General features: G+C 40.5%; 1 protein-coding gene across 4 annotated transcripts in view; it reads left to right on the forward strand.

Moving 5' to 3' along the window:
• The first annotated feature begins 11752 nt into the window (after nt 1-11752).
• Nucleotides 11753-12394, forward strand: part of SLC6A11 (solute carrier family 6 member 11) — a 109359-nt gene continuing 108717 nt past the window's right edge. For 2 of the 4 annotated variants that reach the window (XM_074836608.1, XM_074836611.1), the window contains exon 1: nt 12068-12388. The gene's annotated coding sequence lies outside the window, so the exon portion shown is untranslated. Of the gene's footprint in view, nt 11839-12062; nt 12389-12394 lie in introns of those variants that run through there. The other 2 variants (XM_074836610.1, XM_074836612.1) reach the window with 2 other exon arrangements.

Here is a 12394-nt window from a genome sequence, read left to right on the forward strand (position 1 = left end):
AAGCTTTGCTATATAGGGTTTGAAGGGGTGGATATGATAGGGTGAGGACAATTGATAAGGAATCATTTGGGAAAAGGTATTTTAAGAATATCTTAGACACTAAAAATGTAAGAGGAGGATGTGAAGAAATTAAATGTAAGTAGAGTACACTATAACGCGATCCTTTTTTCAGATTTAATACAAACATTGATGTAAGATATATCTTCTACTTCTAAAAGATCTAAATTAGAACTTGGAACACAGCAGGTTTAAATACCTTTTATTTTTTGCAAAATTTGAGGTTTAGCACTGTTGCTGTTGATTATTTTAATTCCTTCATAGTTGTAAAAGCAGTGTGAGAATTAACTTTCAGTCAAGAATTCGAATAGGAAGGTGTTTCTGTACTGGAGATTGTAGATTTGGACAGATTTTCAGATATTTTAGCCTACCTGACAAGAGCTGTTAATAATATTTATGATAGAATAATATATTCATAGAACAACAGTCTTCATTAAGAGTAAACTATCTATGGAAAAATAATATGAATGACAGAATTCAAGTGTGTGTTAAGTTTATTGCATTTAGCTACTACCATTTCTTCAAATGTCTATTTTGCGTTAATATGAAACTGTAATTTATATCTTCTTCAGCCAGGAAGAAAGCAGAGTGGTAAATTTTGAAGGTTCTAAAAGGAGCTCCTGAAAGCTTCTGCCCTGCTGTTATACAGATTAGGTGCCATTCATTATCGTATTTTGACCTTTAACATCAGATTTTGAATGCAGCTCAGGAACTTTCTTTGGCCTCTTCATTTTAATGCAACCCAAACGCTTCCTGAGCAAGCCATTAGGCAGCAGCCAAATTTTGTTTTAATCAAATGGACTCATAGATGGTTTGTTTTCTGTGTTTGGCCAGGATTCTGATTTGCAAACATAAAAGGGGACTCAGAACTTCAGGATGCTGTTAGCAAAGTAACACTGAAACAAATAATTCAAGAAATCATGTAGAGATGCTCTGTTTTAAAAATGGTGTATACGTGAGAGTGTACAGTATGAACACCCTCTTATAACAATCAACTCAAAATTAAATCCATGTCTTGCTGGAGGATGTCATTCCACTTTTCACTGGCCAATATGCTGTGACACAATCATAGTCCTGCAACAAAGGTCAGTGCAAAAAACCCAATGCGCTTTTCAGTATATAGTAACATTTGGTATTCAGTGATTTGTGTTACAGTTCACAAAATCTGTGTTTAATAGGTTCAGTCTGTGTTGCAGATTTATTGGCCATACAACAAATGAACATACATTATTATTCCTTTGAGTTAAATATGCCAGCAGCACATTAGAAAGCAGGTGCTATGGAAACTCTATCTCTGCCTGTATAAAAACATGTATTGCACCTAGAAGTTTTCTCTATCAAAGGCAGGTGGAACCATCACTCTGTGTCTCAAAGGGTTGACTAGCTCAGCTGTAGAAGAGGGACACTATACTGTGTTCCTTGTCCAACGCTCTTGTCTAACCCAGGACTGAACTGGTAAACGCTTAATAACAGACTTAAAACAGAAATAAACTTACAATTGAAATCCATTTAACACAAGCATCTGAAATGTAATACTTTCTTATCAATACTAACAAGGACCTGAAATTAGTTACGTTAGTGGCTAGCTGCTCTAAACCCTTACTGATTCTTTTAAAAACAAACCTCAAAAGAAACCCTTTTCTGATTTAAAACCTCTCTTTCTATTATGCATGTAATGTTAGTAAAGAATTGAGGAAACTATTGCACTGTCTGGAAAGATAAATGCACTTACAGATACAGAGCCATGAGATGTAGAGCCATATCTCCTTAGCCTCAACTACTTTAATCATCCCAACAGTCAATGTTTAAGATGCACAAAACCCTTTCAAACTGCAAACAACTAACCAAGTGCCATATTCTGGCCCTCTTCAGCAAAAGAGAAAAGACCACCTTGGAAATTTAGCTCCTGAAAACTTTGTCTTTAGGCCCCAAGTCTGCAAAGTATCTATTAAGAAATTAATTTCAGGCAACAGATGTTGAATATGCTAAAAGGCTTGCAACTGGTGCACTGGTTGAAATATTCTCTAGCGGGTAAAAAGTTGAAAGGTTGTGATTATGGACACCTCTGCAGATCAAATTGTTTTCCTCCCCAGTATGCAATTTTCTACTCTTAAATTATATTTAATCTCAGTAACAGGTGGAGAAGCTGGCTGCAAAACACAGAAAGATGCTCTTAAAAATTGTACACTTGTGAATAGCGGGGCTAATGAAAACCTGTTATTTGTGAATATGTCACTCTGTCACTCATGCTCTTACACTTTAGGACGTATTGGTCTGCTTGCCTTGACTCCATTAACAAAGACTTCCTTTTTCAGTGGGACAAGTAGAGAACGTGACATCTAGTAAGGAGACCTTAAGCTGCTGGTGACAGTTTTATTAGTATTCTTCCTGTTTTAGTTAACTACACACTTCTAGTCATCAGAAAATGATGACTAGAGCAATACTGAGAAAAAGTTAAGCTTTTAAAAAATTGTCTTTTAAATTGATGCCTAGCATACCTCAGCATAAGGAGTTTTTCCTACAGAAAAAGAAGAATCAGTTTTTATTCTTACATTTATTAGAACAAATTAATCCAGGGCATAGTTTTACTGAAACTAATAGAATTATATTATAGTCCAGGATGAATTACAAACTAGCAAGACATTATTCCTTTCTGTGTCAGGTGAAATTCCAAACTTTTAACCTTTTATATATTAAGTATTTTAAAAGTCTATCCATTCTGACTTTCTTATTCTCAAAGATTTCCTGGATTTAATAAATCAGAATAATACTTTATTTCATTCTAACATTTGCATTGCTCCCTCACTCCAGAAATCAATGACCCATTATTCTCCATTTCAACAGCCCAAAAGATTTCCTGCAGTGATCTGTTCAACATAGTTTTGAGTGTGTTCATCACAGTATCACCTACTAGACAATGACATGCTAACAACTGTTTCTCAGAAGATGTTGAGCAAAGCATGTGTATAACTTCAGTGAGGATTCAACCCCTTTTGTTAAATCATGATTATATTTGTAGATTGGGCGCCTTGCTAATAGTGATACTGACATGCTTTTATGAGCTTTCGGAGTGTAAGAACTGCCATGGAAGATAATGCATAAAGGTCCATTTGGCTCCATATTTTCAATGACAATCAGTTTAGAGAAGGAGTTTAAGAAATAGGATACTGCTTTGGGGATTACATTCACCAGACATGCCTAAACTAAAGCATAATGGTGGGAGAACAGAGAATACCAACTAATTATTTCCTTCCACTAAGCAGTACTACTCCCACCTTTCTTATTACAGACTGCAAAGATAAATGAGCCAAACTTCTCATTCTTCCTCCTGTTCTGAATCCAGACAACTACATGTCTCAGAATATGAAATGTCTCCTCTCTGCATGATACGTTGCCTATAACTTGTCCTATAAACACTAGGATGTTGAGCAAACATTAGCCTTTGGCACAACTTATGCATAAAATGACCTTCTGCAATATTTCTTCTTCTCTCGTGCACTTGGTTTTCTATGGATTAGGCTCAATGTTTCTGCTAGTATGATTCTATCCAGTGCCAGACATTTGGAAAAGAATTTGAGACAAGTGTATTTTAAGCTTCTCTTTTCAATGTAGTCAAATACTGTAGGATCAGTTTCAGTTTTCCTGTAGATAGGATAAGAATAGAGGATGAGATGGAGTAGCAACTATTAGGAATATTCTAAATCATTTGAAGAATATTCTTCACGCCTCTGCTTTAAGCATCATGTTAAAATAACACTCTCGTGACTTTGTCAAAAGTTTCTGGAAAGCTTTTTCCCACTCATAAGAATCTGCCCATTTTGTCTTCTGTGCCTGAACTGTAACACCCAAATAGATGCCATCCACTTCAGAAAGAGTGCAGCAGCAGTTCATACATGTCCTCTCTTGCCCTCTCACCATACCCGTTATCAGGCTTCTGAAATCTCTGCCAGCAAAGTAGGAATCTACCTACTGTTTTTTGTTCTCTAGACACAGAGCTTGGCATACATAAATGTGATGTGTGCCTTCTTGCTGTAAGGTTCTTCTGTCATTGATTTCCTTTGATCACTTTTAACAAGTCATTGGGGAAAATAATTGTCCAGCAGATATGAAATTATGTATAATCTGGTACTCTCGTATCTTCTCCATTTGCCTTTCCAGTGGATTAGATTAGAGTCTACATTAACAGCTACTCCCTGTTTTAGCTGCGAGAGACAAAGAAGTCCATGCGCCAGGACTGGCTCACAGCTGTACATTTTAGTAAGTGAATATCACAAAATTTGAGAGTATTCTATATTTTGTCTCTTAAAACACTGAGATCGCTGGGCATAGTGAGGTGGGATTTTACAACAATGTTTTTTTCTGGTCTACCAGCTAAGTTCCATTTTGACCTAATCACAGAATATAATTCTACAGGTGTTGGCTTGATGTCAATTAACAGCTGATTTTTCACAGCTGTAAAGAAAGTATTTTAGTAAGAGGAGTTTCTTCAATACTCAAGTACTGCAACATCTTACAAAAAAAGAGGAATATATTTCTGAATAAAAATGCAATGACAAAAAGCAAAGCAGTAAAAAGCCTTTCAGTACTTTTCAACAGTGTACAGAAATGCAACTTGGCTGAAACATCTGCAGTATCACATCATCTGCTCTGCAGGAATCTTGTTGAAGGCAATTAATTGTTAATTAGCAATGTGCCAGCAGACAGCTCAAGAAAGGGTTGTTTGCTGAGTTAGTCCAAGTTGTCATGTGTAATTTATGTGATAGAGCAGTTGCAGTAGCATAGTGTCTGTATGAATATAGTAGGTCTGCTTTAGAGAACTTAACACATACTACTTCCTCTAAAACTCTAGATGCTCTAGTGCTTAAATGCTTACAGTGCTAAAATGTAAACAAATCCTGAATATGATAGGGTGTGTTTGATAAGAGCTGATCAAAATTTTTCAGGCAATTACTTAGTTTTACTAACATGCAGCTTCAGCCCCAAAGAATTTAATAATCTGACAACGAGAGACCTCTTTTTTTTAAGAAAAAAAATTTGAAGCAATATATTGATGTTGCACTGCGTTTTCAGAGATATGAAATACCAAAAATAAAACGTGATTGAGTTGAACAGAATTTTGGGGGTAGCTTGTCATATGTGTTTCTTATTATTTTGTGTCATGGAGAAATGTAACTCGTCTTCCTTATGGGTTGAACTGTCTTTTGGAGCTTTTCTCCTGTTTCAGACCTGAAACTGAACCAAACCACTCCCTCATTCACATCTTATGACTACATTTCTTATAGTAACTTGCAGTTCATTCTGAAGTATTTTAAAACTACATTTGGCAGACTGTGTGCGGTGTTGCTGCCACCCTTCACTCAACGTGAGTATTGCATAGGACCATGTTTGTGAGGGACAATTAGACACTTCAGGTATGTTCAAGGTTAAACACTGGTCTTTGGCTTCTGGGTAGGTGTTGTGGTTTAACCCCAGTAGGCAGCTAAGCACCACACAGACGCTCTCGCTCTCCCTCAGGGGGAGGGAGTAGAGAATTGGAAGGGTAAAAGTGAGAAAACTCATGGGTTGAGATAAAGACAGTTTGATAGGTAACGCAAAGCTGCATGTGTGAGCAAAGCAAAATGAGGAGTTCATTCACTATTTGTCATCAGTGGGTAAATGTTTAGTCATTTCTAGGAAAGCAGAGCTTTGTTGTGCATGACTGGTATGTGAGAAGACAAATGCCGTAACGCACGTCATCATCCTCCCTTCCTCCCTCTTCCCCCGGCTTGTATTGCTGAGCAGGACATCATATGGTCTGGAATGTCCCTTGGGTCAGTCGGGGGCAGCTGTCCCGGCTGTGTCCCCTCCCAACTTCCTGTGCACTCCCAGCCTGCTCGATGGTGGGTGGGGTGGGAAATGGGAAAGGCCTTGATGCTGTGTAGGCACTGCTCAGTAATAGCTCAAGTATCAGTGTGTTATCAACACTGCTTTGGTCACAAATCCAACACATAGCTCCATACCAGCTACTATGAAGAAAATTAATTCTATTTCAGCCAAAACCAGTACAGTAGGGAAGTGATATGCATGAGCATACTAAGCTGTTGAATCAGGAGAAATTCATTTTCATCAAGGAATATTTCTGTTCTTTGACATGTATATTTAAAAAAAAAAATGAAAGCATACAATTGCAAGATCTTTACATTTCCATGTTTATTTACTTTAACTATTGATGATTAGCTTCATTTATAAGCTGGAAAATGTTTTTTGAATTACTGTTCTATAGACTCAGTCTAAAGCCTGGAAGCCAAGTTGTGTGAAATTCAGGGATTAACACAGAGCCTGGCCATATGGACTGTTCATGCAAAAGAAGTACAATGAAACCACTACCTAGGGTTTGGGGAGATGCTTCTTCCTATTAGGTTCACTCTTTCCCACCTGAGGTGTAGAACTGTTAAATTATTTGAACCTTTTAAATCCTAACAGTCTCCCCACGTTAACCTGGAGTGTACAGTGCACAAAGCAACTCCTTACCCTACTTTCTTCTACAGCAAGAAAGAATTTCTGAGGTGAGATATAGGAGTTCAGGTGCCTGCAGAGAGCATCTATAATCTGAATTAAATTCTGCCTTTATTTTAATATTCACTGAGTACCTTTAATAATAGAAATTCTGAAACCTTAATATAGCTGAAAATATGTCCAGAGGATCTTAGCACTAACTTTCCTCAGAGTTCACTCCTTTTCCATGTTGTAGCACCTCTCAGTAAGTATGAGTTTGACATACTGATGATATACCTAGCTACAAGAGGACTGCAAGTCCAGTTTCTGATCCAGAAGAATGATTGACTAGTAACTGCTAGTGGTAAGGCAGTTGTAGTGTTACGTATCTAATTCTTCTAAGGTCTCTATTTGTTAATTCTTTTATTTGTTCTCACTTGTAAGTCACATTAAAACATCATTCCATAGGTATTTTCTCTTAACTGTCACTTATATGGATAGGTATTTTGCTCTTTATAAAAAAATAGTGCATTTTACTCTTTACCTCTGTCTTGTTGGACACTTTTGGCTGCATACATTTACTAAACTACTGGAAAGTAGTTATTTTTTGTCAATATGTTGTTTTATTCAGAAGTACAGTGCCTCAAGATTTAGAGTCAGAGTCATGAGGATGCTTTTTTCATAAAAATAACTTGCTTATTTTTTGTTTTCTTTCTGCTCTAAGTGCCAGAAAAAGTTAAAACATGCTTTTGTTAACTAAGTCAGCAGATATGACTGACACGACATAGAAAGGGTCTCTGTTCATTTCAGACAGATGACTGCTAACTCTTGGAAGCTATGTATAAACCTCACTACTGGAGGTTCCCTCCAAGTGCTGCCTGTCTGTAAAGCTCACATTTAGGAAGCTCAAGATGCAATTAGCCACATTAGCAGTGGGGTGTCTCCACAAAACACAACGGGAATGGTGCTTACTTGTGTGTGGCAACATGAGGAACCCATGATGTGTACTGCCTTTTTCCTGAGACATTAGATCACCTTTGTCATATATGAAAATACAAGCAGTCACCGCATAACTGCCAGAAAAGTCTGTCTGACAAAAGGCACTGAGGAACCCTGTGAGGGAACTGAAGTTAACCCTTTCACAGCAAGATGCCTCGGAGGTGATCCAAAGAAGTCATGTTAGAACAAGTCTGTAGCAGAAAACGCATATTGTGGAATATATCACCCCCTCCTGTTTAGGAGATAAGATGGTCTGGAAGACAAAATGCGTGTAACAGAAAGAAAATACGGATTCAGCAAGGGATGAGAGAACGCCCCCAAAGGGCAACATCAATAGATGAAAAAGTGGTTTTCACAACCCTCTTGAACTCTAAATTCAGCATCTTGGCCATTGTGAAGCATTTGAGAGAGATCTAGAATGATAGCTGTTAAGCCTTTCTAAATAGAAGCCAAACAACCAGTTGTTGCTTAACTTAAAGTTGTTATCTGCAACAAATAAATCTATTTTTTTTTTCCCCGTTGAAGAAAACTGATCAGGCACAAATCAGACAGCCTATTGCTTTTTGACTTAAGTCCAGTCTGTAATAGCATAGCTAAAGGTGTCTGTCTTGTTCACAAATTGCTTCATGATCTTAGGCTTTTGATCCAAAATATTGTGTCAGATCACTATCACTAATGAAATTCTTATTGTGTTTCTTTGCTTTTGTGTAGCTATTTACCCATGAAGAGTCTAACTTCATGAAATCTTTACATAAGGCTTGTGCAGATTTTGCTTGTATCAAATCTAAACTAAAGCTTTTAAATCTGGAGAGGATTGCTGTTCCCTCCCGCCTTCAACTATATTGACACAGGGTTCTATATTGTTGAAACAACACAGAAATCAGAGTTACAGTGGTTTAATAAGGAGAAGAAATGGAGCCAAGCCCAAGCCCTTTAATTTCCAAAGCTATATAACACGACTTTTGCTCACATTAAACACTTGCATGAACACTACATTGATCTCTCTATTAGGAAATTAGCTCTGTTCATGGTAGCTTTAATCCTAATGAGAATTATTTTTGGACAGCTATTTATTGCCTCTTTTTTGTTTGTTTTATTTAGGAAAAATACAAAAATCTAGAGGCACATATGTGGGCCAAAAGATTACACAGTGTAGCAGAGACTTCACTCTTGTCCAACTGTAGTGCTACAGAAAATGAGGCATCTTAACAATGATCCAAAGTGAAGGATAAGCAAAGCATCCTGTTTTCCAAGAAAAGTTATGCATCCAAAGGATGAGAAGCAAAATGTGCTACTGTATCACGCAGTTTTCTTTACCTGCTTTCTGAACTGTGTAGGGGTTGGAAACTACGGAGAAAAAAAGTAAAAGAGTTAATCCTCCACATGTGTTGGTGTGTCTTAACACTCTGTGTATTTGTATCTTGAAAGTATGGACCAGGTAGAAGTCCCAGAACAGAATAAATGGAAAAATAGTCTGAATATGAGTTCTGTCAGTAACCAAAGAAGATTGGGTACAGTGTGTATTCCTCGGTGCATCTGGACCATGTATTTCAGCATCCTGGCAGAATCCTGGGGGAATATGGCTTTTTCTTGGAGGTTTTTTTTCCTCAAGTTACTCTATACATCAATTCCTCATCTTTATAAATTTTAGTTTATAAATGTAGTCTTAGAACATTTGGTACTTCACAGCACCTTTCTTTGGCTAGCAGAAACATCTGGTTTCCACTCCCACCCCAGTCTACTTTCTATACAGAGTCTTAATGGTTTCCTTGGAAATGTGGAGATAGACCTGAATAAGGCAGAACTTGAATTGCTTCGTTAGGTTCTGTCATTTTAATATGGGGACTTGCGAGGAATGGCCAGGAAACTTACTTCTAGTGAGTGGGTTGGAGGCAACAATTCTAAATGCTTCTGCAGAACTCATGTTACGTTATCAGGAATGGAGTAGACAATGCCGAAGACATCTACTTGGACATGACTAGATTACTTGCTGTGTGATGCTGCTAGCCCTTCTGCAGAATAGGTACTAATATTTTAGTTAATTAACTAATGTTTTAGTAGTAGATATCGGTTTAACTAGTAACAGCCTTCTTATATTGGTAACTGCCAGTGTCTTGTCTTACAGTACAGCCACGTTGCAAGGTTTGCTCTCATCCCAGTCACCGAGTTGAGCCCTGATTGCATGTCACGTGCAGATCTCCCAACAGACAGACCGAAGCAGGCATAAATTCACGGTGAGCAGCACGAGGTTACACTGGGTTAGTAAGTGAACTGAGATGTAGCCTGCAATCCAGAGAATTTTTTTCATTGCAATACAGGAGGCTCCAGCAGATTAAAAAAACCTAGAGTTATCAACCTGGTTTAAAATTTGGGAAGTTTTATGTTGCAAACACTGTGCTGCGTTTCAGTAAATTATTCACAAAGATTAGCAGCTAGCAATTACTTCTGTAAACCCTTCAATTGGTAGGAGACTGAATGGGAATCAGTGCAAGATATAGCAGTGGCTAAAACACCTGTCACCAGGAATTAATAATTTCGAATACTGAACAAACCAGCAGTGATTAAACACCTTTTGCATCTGTCAGTCACCCTATAGACCGTTCTTTGGAGCAGGTCCCTTCATTTTGGTATCGTTAGTCTGAAGAAGACCGGTCTCTCCCATGTGTTGAATCATCAGTCAGATGTTTACTGTCCCTTTGCTTCCCTCCATTTTTAGAACTGCTCTCAGGAATGAAATGAGAATTCAGTTTCAGCTTTGATGTTTAAGGGTATCCTGTTGAGCCTGCTCAGCCTGGCTGGAATACAGAAAAACAATGCCTTTTTGATCCCTGCTGAAAACTAGATGAAGAAGGGGAAAAAAAACAACAAAAAACCCTCAAAGTTGAGTTTGGTTTGTACAAAGCAGGTTGGGAAAAATGGATCTATTCCATCTTCTGTTAATGAATATCAGCTGCATTAAAAACAAAACAAACCAAGCCACAAAAAGACCACCCAAACCCAGCTCTGGTAATGATATCTGTGTGGAAGATACTTTTAAAAAAATGATTAAAAAAGAAATCAGAATTCTGCAGTTTTATCATAGTTTTACCACTGGCAGATTTTCATTTCACAGTATAGGTTTGACTAGTGCTATATATGTTGGTATCAATAAGAAAAGAAAGGGCACCCTCCTGCACCTGTTAGGTGCAGGTGTTTCTGTGATATATAGTTGACAGAGGATGTAGGGTGAGGTCTCAACACCCACTCTTGTGGCATGCATAATTTAAAAGCAAAATTCTAAAAACTTTAATCACAATAGGAGCTTCAATGCATAAACACACTGAGGCTACATGCATAAGCAGGTATGATCAGGCTCTAGCTTCCAAAGCCAGCTAAAGTTAATATAAAATCTATCCATGGGCATCTTTCCATTGTCTTCAGTAAGCACTGGATAACAGTTTTCCTGGCAGTGTGAAAAGTCCATGGAGCTGGAAGGCAAGACGGAGAGAATTCAATGGAAGAGCATGCTGTCTGGGACAACAGCCTCCAGCATGCTTAAATGTAATCCAGGATTTAAGAGACAGTGTTCCGGAGTGCATCTCCTGTAGCTGCAGAGCAAAACGCTGGTGATCGGAGCTGCAGCTGAGAGTTGGGATCTGAGGGAAGGTTTGAAGCTAAAACCTGAGTGGGGTCTTGCCATTTGCCAGGGAGAAGCTGCAGAGATGGATACTGGGAGAGGGAGGTAGTTTGGGTTGAGAAACATGGGGTGGAAATAACTGACCTCCCCAAAAAAAAAAAAAAAAAAAGGGGGTGGGGGGGTGGGAGAAAATTGAATGGAAAAAAATGCTCTAGTTGAAATATTTCATTCAACTTAAAACAAAGCATTGTGTATTATTTTTTCCTGTTCTTGCTTCTATTTTACACTTGTCTAGCTTCAATTTTAAGCAAAACCCCGGTTAGAAATGCCCACACGGGCCTTTTCTGCATTTTCTCAGCGTAACTCAGAAGCGCCCACATTGTTTCCACAGTTTCCAAATGTTCCCCCCACATTTTTTTTTATCCCGTTCTCTCTTCCGCCCCCCCCCCCCTTTCCAGCTGAAGTTAATGTCATATCTGTTTGCGGCGGGTTCCTTTTTTTAACTTGCCAGGCCTGAACTTGAACCCAAGCCCCGGCAGCGGCGGGCAGGGCGGTGGCGGGGCCGCGGCCGGGGCCGGGCTGCTCCGCGGCGGCGGGCGCTGCAGCAGCGCGGGTGCGCCGCAGGTGCGCAGCCAGCCGCCCCCGCCGCTCCGCCGCTCCGCCGCCGCGGGCCCGCCGCCAGCCGCACGCAGGTCGCCTCCCCCTCGCGTAGCGGGGAGCCGAGGGGGTGCAGGGAGTAGGGGCTGGGGACCGCCCGCAGCCTGGCCCTGGCTGCTTTGCGCCGGGCGGGGGAGCGAGGGGCTGGGGATGCTCGGGTGGTGATGCTGGGTGGAGGAGGAGGAGGAGGAGGAGGAGGAGGGGTGGGGGGGGAGCTGGCGGGACAGCCTGAGGTGGGCGGAGGAGGGGAGGCGGGTGTTATACCATCGCTGCGGGGAAGGCTGAGCATTTGCAAATTCCGGCTCCAGAGCGCGGGGAGCATCCTCTCCCCGCCGGCCGGCCGGGCAGCAGCCGCAGAACAGGACGAGGCTTCCCCCGGCTCCCGGTTGCCCGCAGGCTGCCCGCGTTAGCCCCGCCGCCCCCTGCCCGCCTCTGCCGCGGGGCGCCGGCGGCCGCCCTGCCCTGCCCCGTGCCCCCCGCGCAACAGAGCGGAGCGCGGCAGCCGGCGGAGGTCTGCGCGGAGCCGAGCGCTGGGCTAGAGCCCCTGTCCCTCCCCCAGCCGCGCAGGCACAGGCAGAGCCCTGGGTGAGT

Source organism: Strix aluco, chromosome 11 (assembly GCF_031877795.1).
Source record: "Strix aluco isolate bStrAlu1 chromosome 11, bStrAlu1.hap1, whole genome shotgun sequence".
Lineage (NCBI taxonomy): Eukaryota > Metazoa > Chordata > Aves > Strigiformes > Strigidae > Strix > Strix aluco.